General features: G+C 35.5%; 1 pseudogene; it reads right to left on the bottom strand.

The window, feature by feature from the left end:
• Positions 1 to 305: 305 nt before the first annotated feature.
• Positions 306 to 15,211, bottom strand: part of LOC114498947 — an 82,122-nt pseudogene continuing 67,216 nt past the window's right edge.

Below are 15,211 nucleotides of genomic sequence, written 5' to 3' on the forward strand. Positions count from 1 at the left end.
AAAATAAAACAACATTCTGAATATTAGCTTAAAATATGAATAAGGAATGGATTAAATTTGATTTTTACTACACTGTTGCTATATTTTAGTAATTTGTTTTTAAGCTAGAAGAAAATGAGACAAAGAAAAAGTCCTTTCAACAGAAAATCTTCAACTCTTGAAATGTTGATTGATTTATAGTTAGCTGTTTCTTTTGAAGAATGTAAATAATGAAGGTTGTCAGGGTTAGAAAAAGGTATTTTAGGATTGTTTACATTTGGTGACTCTTGATCAGATTCTGGTACTCTTTTGTGGTCATTGAGTATTATTACTTTTTCAAGTCATCAAGCACATCCTGCTTTGTGATTTTTGTCCAGGCATCAGGGATTTCACTTCTGCCTATAAATTTTTTCTGATATTTTCCTTCTAGGTTTGATCTGAAGTGACAGACAATACCATTTCCAGTATGGCTGGGCAGATGTTTCTGGGGTGATACTCCATGTGGCATATTCCCCTACTGCCTCTCAGTACTTCTTAAACAGCAATTTACGATCATCATTCAAAACAAATATAGGATCACTTGCTATTGAACTAGCACATTAATCAAAGTAAAAGTGATCTGTATGAACCCATCTGTATCCATAGACAGCTGAAAGATGATGGAAAGGAACATTGTACTCTCTATCATATGAACAGATTGTGTTTGTGCAAATTGCTATACAGAAGAGACACTGTTTCCAGCAGTCACAGAGATGCTGAGATTATTTTCTGGATTTCAGGAAACATTTCTTTTACAGGCTTAGTCGAACACTCCTTTTCTATTTTGTTCATTGCAGGATCCAAAGCTTCACTAACAGCTTCTTTGAGAAACTCAGTATCTTTTATCTCCTGGTGTTCAAGGAGTCTTTTCATGGAAAGATCAAGTTACTCCCCAGGTGATCACAGAACAAATCCAACCATCCAGACACAGTGCTGTTTTTATCTTAGCTGTTGCTATGGATGGTATTCTTGATGCCATCTAAATTTATTTTTTCTAAGTTTTAATAAGTTTTTATTTTTTTACTTCTTTGGTCTACACAATGCCTTTTAATAGGATTTTGAATGCAATTCCTTAAAAAATGATTCTGAATTATGAATGTACTCCCAGTAATCATCAAATTTTTCTTTTTCTGCCAGAGAGAAAAGAACATGTTTCTTCAGGTTAGTCATGTCTCCACTGAATGCTGGGCAAGTAGCTTACATGTCCCCAGCAATTTTAAGGACCATTTTTTTCCCAAATGGTGGTAGAGGAAGCAGGAGTGAGTTTGTTCCACAGAAAATCAACAAATGTGACTGAGCTTGCTCCTTGACAAGAGATCTTAAAACTCATGAAGAAATCACTTTTCTTGTTTTCCAGATAGCTTACAGGATTATTTGCTCTTTTAAATGCCTTACGCATTAAACTTTTCTGATGCTCTGTGGAATAAGCACATAGATAAGTCAATTTTATTTACTTGTAAATGTGTGTCTTTCCCCAATACATGCAGATTTAACCACCTATTCTATTCTCAGGATTTCATGGAAATAATTTGGATTATAATCATGCTGTTGCCTCTGAATGTTGTCAAGAGTTTCATCAAATCTTGAAACAACGTGGTCAGTAGTTGCTTTTATTGACTCCTCATTGTATACTTCTATTGGCCTTCAAATTACGTAATATATTTTGGTCATATATGTTCCTCATATGTCTGTTCTTTATATGTTCATTATAATTTATTTGAAATATTTTTCCATTATTCTTCTTCAGTATGTTCACCATGTCTGTCTCTTTTATAAAATAATAAAAGAGAATGCCTTCAGAATTCACATCAATGTTAGGCTCTGTGACTGGAGGGAGTGTTGAGGACACAGAATAGATGCATTTTTCTCAAACTTGATTGAATTTCACAAATAGCTCTTCCTCATTCATTTCTTTGTCCTTTACACTTAAAGCCAATTTTTGCTTCTTTCTAATAATTTCTTTTCATAACTGATTTTTTGTTATCTAGTGTTTCTTGATTCTTTTTATAGCTAATATGTCCTCGACTTACTTTTTGATGTCTTAAATAAGTGCCTCTTTGTGGTTCATTTTCAAAATTTTCTTTCCACTGAATCAGTATTCCATTCTCTGGATCTTCATTAAAATATTTTTCAAGTTCTTGCTTGATGGCTTCATACTTTTCTGAAAATACCGCCTAACATGTGCTTGTTGTGAGTGTCTGGATTTTTCCATCCTTTCTTTTCCTTTTTTTAAAAGAAGGAGAGAAGTATCAATGTGTGTTTGCCTCTCATGAGCCCTCAAATAGCAACCTGGCCAGAAACCCAGGCTTGTGCCCCGACTGGGAATTGAACTAGCAACCCTCTGGTTCACAAATCCACACTCAATCCACTGAGCCACACCAATCAGGGTTGAATTTTCCATTCTTAATCTGGTTAATCAGTTGGTTCTGCAAGTCTAGCATATGGCTCCTGAGATTCCAAGTCCAGAATTATACATGGTTTCTAATTTGCTCATTGCCATGTTCCCTCTGGTGTTCCTAAAATTTAAAACAATTTCATTCACTGGGGATCTTCACAAATCTTGAACTCAGAATTTTACATCTGATACATTCATAATGCCTCCCCTAAAGTCCTCTTTGACAGTCATAAGAATTCTACTTTTCAATTCCTGGACATTGTGGCTGTAATGAGGATTAGGAAGGAACACTGGGGGGTCACCATCCCAGAGGTGAGAAAAATAGTGGATGTGAGTATTGGCATCAAACTTAATGACATCACTGAAGTGATTTATACCTGAACCCTACTCTTGTTCTGCAGCTGTTGCTGATATTTCATCTAGTTTCTGTTCTAATCTCCTTTGTCCTTCCATACCGTGGTCTTCAGCTGTGACTTCCCCCACATTCTGGTGGATAAAGAGGCAAGTAGGTGAGATTTTTACTTGTTTCATCTGCATAAAACTTGGACAACTATTTGTAGAATATCTTGCATTTCTTGCATTTCCAAAAATATTGATCAGAGTGAAGTTTCCAAGTCCAATGACAAAAGCTGCCAACTCATTGTCACGATTCTTGGATTTGTTGCTGAGTTCTGGGGCCCAAAGTCCTTCTGTGTCCACAACAAGCACAAAGTCAAAGCCCAGTTCCTCTGTGAAAGTCTCCTCTACTTTCAGCAGCTGCATGTAGGCCCCCAGGTACACCTCCCAGCACTGACAGTGAACTGCAACCCAAAAAGTGCATTTAGCAGGGTGGACTTCCCTGAACTCTGTAGGCCAAGGATGGAGAGAACAAATAGCCTTGTTTCCAAGGTTCTCAGATACCTTGTCAAAAGGAGCTGCTGCCCACCTTAGAGGCACATAGGAAGCATCCCCATCCATCAGCTCAATGGGAACATCAGATATCAGCAGATCTGCAGCAATCTGGGGAAGGGAGAGGAAAAGTTTATCTTTTGTGGCAGAAACTTCTTCTAGAGAAACTTCTAGAGATTCATAAATTTGGCCAACTTTTCTGAGAAGTTGCTCAGTTCCCAGGGTAAAGTCATTAATCTCTTTGGAGTTCACTTCTATTTCTTTTTGCCAACCTAGTAGGTTGTTGCTGTTTGGCGCCTTTTGCTTTTCTGTTTGTATTAGTGACCACAAAGCATTTTTCTTCTCATTCAGTTTTTCCAAGTGTCCTGCAGTCAGGTTGTTTAAAAACACACTCAGCCATCGTAAAAAGTAGAGTGTGGTTTGAGCTCCTGAATAATTTTGGAGAATTTCAAGAACAGCTTGCATTAAGCCATTGAGAGGAAAGGCACTAGTCAATTGTTGATGCTGTACTTTTTGTTTTTCTATCTCACCTCCTTCTTGTGTTGTTCAATACTTTGAACCCCCTTGTTCTCGGGTGATAGAGTTCTTTGTCCTTTTTATACCAGAGATGCCACATATGTACCTGAAATAGTAGAAAGTTTTCCTTCACCTGAGATATCTTTTCACTTCAATTAGGCCATTAGGACTTCTGCCTTTTCTTTGGTTTCCTCCCATTCTTTCTTGTCTTATCAATAAGGAATCCCTCCTTATGAGCATATAGGGTACAGTCCTCTAAGCTGAGAGCAGTGCCTGAGAGTTCTAGCACATGTCTGTTTGCAGTAATGAGCTCCTCTGTTAAATCTGCCTCCTTTGAGGACTCCTGGCCAATATTTAGGCATAGGTAGATATGCTTTGATTCCTTGTACAACCAAAAGGACAACAACCAATATAAAAACCAAAACCAACCAGAACTTTGAGAAAATTGAACTATATCGAAGTCTGAAAACCAAGAAGTTAAAGCAGAAACATTCATCTGGACTGGTGGAAGGGGCAAAGACATGCAGCTAGGGCAGAGAGGACATGCGGCAAAGCGACAAACCAAGCCAGACAAGGTGGTAGCTGGTTGACCTGGCAGTTCCATATTCACCTGGGGATAAGTCAGGAGAAACAACTGGAGAGTGAGACAGACAACACAACCCAGGGTTCCGGTGTGGGAAACTGAAGCCTCAAAACCTCTGGCTTGAAAACATGAGGGGGTTATGGCTTCTGGGAGAAACTCCTAGCCTCATAAGAGAGTTCATTGGAGGGACCCACGGGGTTGTAGAACATACACAAGCCCACCCACTCAGGAATTGGGAACAGAAAGGCCCAATTTGCTTGTGGCTAGAGGGGATTGTGACTGAAAGCTGCGCGAGAGCTGAGCAAGCTGCATTGACCCCTTTCTTACATAGAGTGCCACAACAAACCAAGTTGTTTTGCCCTGTCCTGGTGAATACCTAAGGCTCTGCCTCTTTACAATGTAACAGGTGTGCCGACACAAAGAAATGTGGTCCTAATGAAACAACAGATCAATATTTTAGGAAAAGAACTAAGCAATGAGGAGATATCCAACCTATCAGATGCAGAGTTCTAAACACTGGTAAGCAGAGTGCTCACAGAAATGGTTGAGCATGGTTGCAAAATAGAAGAAGTAAAGGCTATGAAAAGTGAAATTAAAAAAATATGCAGGGAACCAACAGTGAAGGGAAGGAACCTGGGACTCAAATCAACAATTTGAAGCAGAAGGAAGAAATAAACATTCAACCAGAACAGAATGAAAAAACAAGAATGCAAAAAAAAAAAAAAAAGTGAGGAGAGGCTTAGGAACCTTTGGAACAACTTTAAATGTTCCAACATCTGAATCATAGGGATGCCAGAAGGAGAAAAGGGAGACCAAGAAATTGAAAACTTATTTGACAAAATAATGAAAGAGAACTTCCCCAATCTGGCAAAGGAAATAGACTTCCAGACAGTCTAGGAAGCTCAGAGAATCCCATAGAAGTTGGACCCAAGGAAGCACACACCAAGACACATAATAATTACATTAGCCAAGATTAAAGATAAGGAGAGAATCTTAAAAGCAGCAAGAGAAAAGGAGACAGTCAGCTACAAAAGATTTCCCATTAGACTACCAGCTGATTTCTCAAAAGAAACCATTCTGGGAAGAAGGGGCTGGAAAGAAGTATCTGAAGTTATGAAAGGCAACAACCTGCATCCAAGATTACTCTATCCAGCAAAGCTATCATTTAGAATGTAAAGACAGAGAAAGATCTCCTACATAAGGTAAAGTTAAAGGAGTTTGTCATTATCAATCCTTTATTATGTGAAATGTTAAAGGGACTTATCTATCTAAGAAGAAGATAAAAAATACTAACAGTAAAATGACAACAAACTCACAACTAACAACAACCAAACCTAAAAAATACAAAAACAAAAACAAACTAAGCAAACAATTAGAACAAGAACAGATTCACAGAAATAGAGATCACATAGAGTGTTATCAAAAGGGGAGGGGAAGGAGGGAGAATTGGGGAAAAGGTACAGGGAATAAGAAGCATAAATGATAGGTACAAAATAGACAGGGGGAGGTTAAGAATAGTATGGGAAGTTAAGAAGCCAAAGAACTTATATATATGACCTATGAACATGAACCCTGGTGGGGAGTAGGGTACAGGGTAGAGGGGAATGTAGGGGAGAAACAAATGGGACAACTGTAATAGCATAATCTCTAAAATACATTTTGAAAAAGAGAACTGATTTGAAGAGAGAATGACCAAAAACTTCCCTTATCTGATAAGGAAAAAAAAACACAAGTCCAGCAAATGGGGAGAGTCCCAAACAAGACAGACCTAAGAAGGCCTACACAAAGATACACCATAATTAAAATATCAAAGCTTAAAGACAAGAGGATCTTAAATGACACAATAGAAATGTGGTTAGTTACTTACAAGGGAGCTCTAAAGATTGTCATCTGATTTCTCAACATAAATATTTCATGCCACAGGGGACTGGCAGGAAATATTCAAGGTGAGGAAAAGCAAGGACCTACAACTACAGCTACTTTGCCCAGCAAGACTACCATTTAAAATTTAAGGAGAAATAAAAAGCTTCCTACACACACAAAAAAGCTAAAGGTGTTTGAAAACACCAAACCAGTACTGCACTAATGTGAAAGGGCTTACTTTAAGAAGAAGAAAAAAGAAAAGAAAAACATAGGAAAAGAGTTAAAAATAAATTGGCAATAAATATGTATGTTTCAATAAACCACTTTAAATGTAAATGGCTTAAGTGCTTCAATCAAAAGACACAGGATAACTGAATGGATAAGAAAATAAGACCCATACATATTCTGTCTCAAAGAAGATACACCTCAGATCAATGGAAACACACATACTAAAAACAAATGGATAGAAAAGAGTATTTGATGCAAATGAAATGTGAGCCAGAAAAGCTAGTGTGGCAATAATTACAACCACTAAAATAGGCTTCAAAAATCAAGGTGCTAGTAAGAGACAAAAAAGGACACTACATAATGATAAAGGGAACAATCCAACAAGAGGATATAACTGTAACAAACATTGATGCACCCCATATAGGTGCACTTAAATATGTAAAGCAAATCTTGATGGACATAAAGGGAGAGATAAACATAAATACAGTCATATCAGGGATTTTAACACCCTCTTAACTTCAATAGATAGGTCTTTCAGATGGATAATCAACAGGAAGCAGAGGCCCTAAACAACATACTAGATCAAAATGGATTTAATTGATATCTACAGAGCATTTCATCTCAAAGCAGCAGAATACACATTTTTCAATGTGCACATGGAATGTCTTCTAGGATAGACCACATGTTAGGACACAAACAAGTCTCACTAAATTAAAAAAGACTGAAATCATATCAAGCAACCTCTGTGACCACAGTGCTATAAAATTAGAAATCAATCACAAGAAGAAAACTGAAAAATACACTAAGACATGGAAACTAAATAACATTTTAAACAATGAATAGGTCAACAGCAAGATCAAGGAAGAAATAAAAAGATACCTTGAAACAAATGAAAATGAGGACACAACAATCCAAAATCTGTGGGACACAAGGAAAGCAGTCCTAAGAGGGAAATTCATAGGATTACAGGCCTATCTCAAAAAGCAAGAAAAAGCTCAAATAATCAGTCTAACTTTACACTTAAAGGAACTTGAAAAAGAACAACAAACAAGACCAAAGTGAGTAGAAGGAAGAAATAATAAAGATCAGAGCAGAAATAAATGAAGTAGAGTAAAAAAGGATACAAAAGATCAATGAATCCATGAACTGGTTCTTGAAAAGGCAAACAAGATTGACAAAACATTTAACTGACTCATCAAGAAAAAAGAGAAAGAACCCAAATAAATAAATAAATCAGAAACTAAAGAGGAGAAATGACAACTGACACCAAAGAAATACAATGGATTTAAGAAAATATTGTGAACAACTATATGACAACAAACTGGACAACTTAGGCGAAATGGATAGATTCTTAGAAACACACACTCTTCCAAAACTAAATCAGAAGAATCAGATAATCTGAATAGACAAATTATACCTAGGGGATTTGAAGCAGTAATTTAAAAACTCCAAACAAACAACAGCCTTGGAATGGATAGCTTCACAGGTGAATTTTATCAAACATTCTGAGAAGAAATAACACCTCTCCTTCTTAAACTATTTCAAAAAAAAAATGAGGAGGAGGAAAGACTCCCAAAATCATTTTATGAGTACAGCATTATCCTAATTGCAAAACCAGATAAGGATACTAGAAAAAAGAAAATGATAGGCCAATATGCCTGCCAAAATAGATGTTAAAATCCTCAACAAAATATTAATAAACCAAATACATCAAAAAGATTATATGCCATAATCAAGTAGGGTTTAATTCAGAAATGCAAAGTTTTTACAACAGTCACAAATCAATGTGTGATACACCACATAAACAAAATGAAGGGTAAAACCATAAGATAATATCAATGGACACAGGAAAAGGAGTTGATAAAATTCAGCACCCAATTGTGATAAGCACTCTCAGAAAGTGAGAATAGAGAGAACATACCTAAACATAATAAAGTCCTTATATACCAAATACACTGTCAGCATTATAATCAATGGCAAAAACTACAAGAATTTCCCTTAAGATCAGGAACAAGATAGGGATGTTGGCTTTCACATCTTTATTCAACATAGTCCTGGAAGTCCTAGCCACAGCAACCAGACAAGAAGAAGAAATAAAAGGCATCCAAGTTGGAAATGGAGGAGTAAAGCTGTCTTTATTTGTAGATGACATGATACCATACATGGAGAACCCTAAAGGTTCCACCAAGAAAACTACTAGAACTGATAAATAGATTCAGCAAAGTAGCAGGATACAAAATAATATCTAGAAGTCAGTTGCAATTTTATATGTTAATAATGAACTAACAGAAAGGGAAATTAAGAAAACAATTCTATTCACAATTTTTTCAAAAGAATAAAATACCTAGGAATAAATCTAAACCAAGGAGGTAAAGGACCTGTACTCAGAAAATTATAAGAAAGAAATTGAAGAAGATATAAATAACTGGAAGTACATACCATGTTCATGGATAGGAAGAATAATATCATTAAAATGTCCATGCTACCTAAAGCAATGTTTTAGATTCAGTGCATTCCTATCAAGATACCAATGATATATTTCACAGAACTAGAACAAATATTTCAAAAATTTATATGGAACTACAAAAGGCCCCACATGACAATAGCAATCCTGAGACAGAAGAACAAGTTGGAGGAATCATGCAAATATCAAAAAAATATTATAAGGCCATCGTCATCAAAACAGCTTCATTCTGACATAAAAATAGATACATTGACCAGAACAGAATAGAGACTCCAGAAACAAACCCACACTTTTATAGTCAATTAATATTAGCAGAGGAAGCAAGTGCATACAAAGGGTAAAGATAGTGTATATTCAATAAATGATGTTAGAAAAATTGGGGAGATACATGCAGAAAATAAACTAGACCACCTTTATTCTCCACACACAAGAATAAATTCAAAATGGATTAGAGACTTAATGTTAGACCCAAAACCATAAAAAATTCTAGAAAAAAAACAGTCAGCAAAATCGTGGACATTGCTCATAGCAATATTTTACCTTCTATATTCCTCAGGTGAGGGATACAAAAGAGAAAATAAACAAATTGACCTATATCAGACTAAAACTTTTTTCACAGCAAGGAAGATCATCAACAAAATGAAAAGACAAACCATGGAATAGGAGGACATATTCTCTCATCCATCTGACAAGGAGTTAATATCCAAAGTTTATAAAGAACTTATAAACTGAACACCAAAAAAAATTCCAATTAAAAAATGGGCAAAAGACCTGAATAGAGACTTCACCAAAGAGAACATACAGATGGCCAATAGGCATATGAAAAGATGGTAAACATCAGTAGTCATCAGAGAAATGCAAATAAAAACCTCAATGAGATATCACCTCACACCAGTCAGAATGGCTATGAATAATAAATCAGCAAACAATAAGTGTTGGCGAGGATGTGGAGAAAGGGGAATCCTTTTGCCATGTTGATGGGAATGCAGATTGATTCAGCCAGTGTGAAAATCAGTATGGAAATAGCTCAAAAAAATTAAAAATGGATCTGTCTTTTGACCCAGTGATCCCACTTCTGGAAATACATCCTAAGGAACCCAAAATACTAATTCAAAAGAACATAAACACTACTGTGTTCATTGCAGTGTTATTTACAATTGCCAAGATATAGAAACAGCCCAATATCCATTAGTAGACAAGTAGATAAAATAACAATGGGACATTTACACAATGGAATAGTACTTGGCTATAAAAAAGAAGAAAATTTTGCTCTTTGTGACAGCATGGATGGACCTGGAGAAACATTAGACTAAATGAAATAAGCCATTGAGAAAAAGACAGATACCATATGGTCTCACTCAAATGTGGAATCTAAGGTAAACTGAACTACAAGCAAGATAAAGACAGACTCATAGATAGAGAACAGAATGACAGCTATGGGGGGTGTGTATAGTGGGTGGAGAGACTGAGCAAAATGGGAAAGGACTTGTGGACATGGACAACAGCATGGTGATTGTGGGGGGAGGGATGTAAAGGAGATAAATGTAATGGAAAAATACAATAAATAAAATAAAGTGAAAGGAAAAATGAAGTTTCCCAGAGATAAAAAGCTAAAAGAATGTATCACCACCATACCATTACTACAAGAAAACATTAAAGGACCTTCTTTGGAAAGAAAAGATAAAAAATATGAATAAGAAAACACTGGAAGAAAAAATGTCACTGTTAAGAGCAAACAATAAAGGCTGTAGATCAACCAACTATAAAGGTAGTACAAATGTTTGAAAAACAAAATAGGAAGATCACATTAATTACAACAATAAATTAAAGGATACATATAGAAAAAAACAATGACAAAACTTAAAAGTGGAGGGATGAGTAAAATTACAGTATTTTAGAATACGTTCAAACTTAAGTAACCATAAATTTAAAATAGACTGCTATAAACATATACACGAAGCACTTGGCAAACACAAACCAAAAAACACAAACTGACATACAGAGAAGAGAGCAGGAGAGTAAGGAAACATTGAAAAACTATAGAAAACAATCAATACGATTAATAGAATGACAATAATTACATACCTATCAGTAATTTTAAAATATAAATGTACTATATAATCCAATCAAAGTACATAAGGTGGTTAAATAAATAAAAAATATCAAACCCATACATATGCTGCCTAAAGACACACTTCAGATTGAGAGACACACACAGACTGAAAGTAAATGCATGGAAAAATTTATTTCATGCAAATGGAAATGAAAAAAAAACTGGAATAGCAATACTTATATCAGACAAAATAGACCTTAAAATAAATGTAGTAACAAGAACAATTTATAATGATAAAGAGATCAATACAACAAGAGTATATAACTCCTATAACATTTACACACCCATCATAGGAGCACCTAAAATATATAAAGCAAAATGGACACGAAGGAAGAAATTGACAGTAAGACAATAGTAAGAGGCTTGACACTTCTGTGAAATCAACAAAAATTAGATCATCCAGATAGAAAGTCAACAAGGAGACAGTACCCCTAAATGACACATTACATGGATGGACTTATTGATATTTTTAGGACATTTCACCCTGAAGCAGCACAATGTACATTTTTCAAGTGAACATGAACATTTTCCAAGATGGACCTTATTTAGGCCATGAAACAAGTCTTAATACATTTATTGTTTATGTATTTATATTTTAAGATTCTATTTATTATCCTTAGAGAGAGGGGGAGAGAAGGAGAAAGGGAGAGAAACATCATGAGTAAGGGATGCATCAATTGGTTGCCTCTCACATGCTCCTTGACCAGGGACCTGCCCACAACACAGGCATGTGCCTTGACTGGGAATCAACAAGAGACTTTTTTGCTTTGTGGTATAATGCCCAAATAACTGAGCTACATTGGTCAGGCAAGTCTCAATAAATTTAAAAAGACTGAAATCACATCAAGCATCTCTCTAACCAAAATGGTATAAAACTAGAATTTTACAAGAAGAAAACTAAAAAACACACTAACACATGGAGGCTAAATAACATGCTACTTAACAATGAATGGATAGGAAGAAATCAAAAGATGCCTTGACACATGTGGGGGAGCTTTTTCCAGTAGAGCTCCCCTGGCTGCCATGGTTGAGAATAAGTCTACCAAGACATGATCTGCTTGGGGAGGAAAGGCTGATCAGTTTTCCAGGGAAGAAGGTCTTGAGCCTCTCTATCAATGGACTTTTATTGAGTTTAGCTTGCATCAGAATGCATATCATAGAAAAGAGGTATGGTTTACAGATAACATTTCTGGGACCACAGGGGTCCTTTTGAGTCAGGGTCTGGTAGACAGGGTGATGCCAATTGGCCATAAAACCTGGGGAAACAAACTGATTTTGTGCTTGGACCCCTAACATTTAAATTGAGGACATTCTTAGCAAAGCAGGTTTCACAAGACTTATATATTCTTTCTTGGGTCTGATCACCTGCCACTGGGAACCACTGGTTCCAGCACAGGGCTACACCCGCCTTCAGCATTGTTTCAGGCCTGAGTCAGGCAGGGGAAGCTAGGCAGTGAAGAAATTAGGAGACTTTTTACAGATAAAAATGAGGACTCAGGCTATGAAGGGTGAGGGTCTTTTTGTCCCTCCTCCACAATCCCCTAACTCCTTCTCTGATGGCTCCTATGCGATCGTGCCTGTCTTAGGTTGTTCCTTTCTTGAGGAATCTTACTTGTCATTTATTATCCACCATCCTCCAGGGGCCAAGCAGGGTGAAGTAAAGGGGGTAGAGGCTGCGGCCCTTCTGGGAGGATAAGTTTTGTTTCTTTAGTGGCTTATGGTCCCAAGGTCCTGAGTTGTGGGGCCTTTTCATCTGTTGGTGAGATTACAGCTCCTAAAACCAGGCAGGACAGTTCCCAACAACAACAAATGAAAATAAAAATACAACCAACAAAAATTCGTAGTACACAGCCAAAGTAGTTGCAAGAGGGGAAGTCTTAGCAATAAAAGACTACCTCAAGAAACAAGAAAAATCTCAAATAAACAATCTAATATTATGCATTAAGAAACTAGGAAAAGAAGAACAAAGAGTAAAGTGAATAGCAGGAAGAAAATAATAAAGATCATACCATAAATAAATAAAATAGTCTAATAAATAAGAAAAGATCAGTGAAGCCAAGACCTGGTTCTCTTAAAAGATAAACAAAATAAACAAAACTTTAGACAGGCTTATTTTAAAAAAGAAAGGAGCAATAAATAAAATCAAAAATGAAAGTGGACAAGTGACAATTTACACCAAAGAATACGAACATAGAAAATACTACATTACATGCCAACAAATGGGACATCCTGTAAAAAATATTCATTTCCTACAAACATGTAGTCTTCCAAGACTGTATCCAAAAGGAACATAAAACTTGAACAAACTAATTATGGCTAAGAAAATCAAGTCAGTAATAAAAAAAACTTCCAGCAAATGAAAGGTCTATAGCAGATGGCTTCAGAAATGAATTTTACCAAGCATTCAAAGAGAGATAAATACCTATCATTCTGGAAGTGTTCCTAAAATTGAAGAGGAGGGAAGGCTCCCATACTCATTTTCTAAGGCCAACATTGTCTAAATACCAGAATAAGACAAAGATTCTACAAAAAAGAGTAAGTTATAGGCCAGTATTCCTGATGAACATGGATGCAAAAATCCTCAACTACATATGAGCAAACTGAATTCACTAATACATTAAAAGACCATACACCACGATCAGTTGGGATTTATTCCTGGAATGCAGGTTTGGTTCGATATTGGCAAATCAATTAACATGAAACACTGCATAAAGAAAATGAAAATGAAAATTACATGATCATATAAATAGATTTAAAGAAAGTCTTTGACAAAATCCAACATCCATTCATGGTAAAAACTCTCACCAAAGTGAAGTTAAAGGGAACATACCTCAAGATTATAAAGGCCATATGTTAAAAAAATCCACAGCTAACATCATCCTTAATTGTAAAAATCTTTTCATTAAGATCATGAGCAAGACAAGAATGTTCATTTTCACCACTTTTACTCAATGTAGCATTGGAAATCCTAACCATAATAACCAGTCAAGTAAAAGAAATAAATGCATTTGAATCATAAAGGAGAGGTAAAATTGTCTTTATTTGCAAATGACATGATACTGTACAGGCATGGGCAAAAGTAGTTTTACAGTTGTGGGTACATGAAACAAACTGACATTCCTTTGAGTTAATAAAGTGATTGTAATAATCACAACCTGCAGGTTCTTCTATACATACTTTTGCTCAACCTTGTTTATAAAGAATCCTAAAAAATTCCACCAAAAACTATTAGGACTAATAAATGAATTCAGTAAGGTAGCATAATACACAATTAATTTTCAGAAATTGGTTGCATTTTATATACCAATAACTTACTCACAGAGAGAAAAATCAAGAAAACAATTCCATTTACAATTGCATAAAAAACAATAAAATACATAGGAATAAACTTTATCAAAGAGGTAAAAGTCTTGGACTCAGAAATCTTATTAACAATGAAGAAACTGAAGAAAGTACAAGTAAGTGAACACATATACTGTATTCATGGATAGAAAGAATTAACATCATTAAAATGTCTGTACTACCCAAAGCAATCTTCAGATTTAAAGCGATCCATATCAAAATACCAATGTCATATTTCACAGAACTAGAACAAATAATCCTGAAATTTATATGAAAACACAAAAGACCCTGAATAGCCACAGCAATATTGACAAAGAAGAACACAGTTTGAGGTATCATGCTGCTTAGTATCAAACCATACTATAAGGCTATGGTAATCAAAACAGCATGGTACTGGCATAAAAACACACATAGTCCAGTAGAACAGAATTAGAGAGCCAAAAAATAAATCCACCCTTGTGTTTGACTAGTTTATGACAAATTAAATAAGAATATAGTGTAAAAATGGTGTCTTCAATAAATGGTGTTGAGAAAACTGAACAGATACATGTAAAAAAGTGAAACTAGACTGCTTCCTTAGACCATATATGAAAATAAACCTAAAAAGGATTAAATGTATAAATACAAGACCTGAAAACATAAACCCCCCAAAATAAAACATAGGCAGTATGCTCTTTGAGTACTTTGTAGGGTAGATGTGCATTTTTTAAAAAAAATTTTATTTATTAATTTTAGAGAGGGGAAGGGAGGGAGAATGAGAGGAAGAAAAACATCAATGTGTGGTTGCCTCTCATGTGTCCC

This window comes from Phyllostomus discolor, chromosome 6 (assembly GCF_004126475.2).
Source record: "Phyllostomus discolor isolate MPI-MPIP mPhyDis1 chromosome 6, mPhyDis1.pri.v3, whole genome shotgun sequence".
Taxonomy (NCBI): Eukaryota; Metazoa; Chordata; class Mammalia; order Chiroptera; family Phyllostomidae; genus Phyllostomus; species Phyllostomus discolor.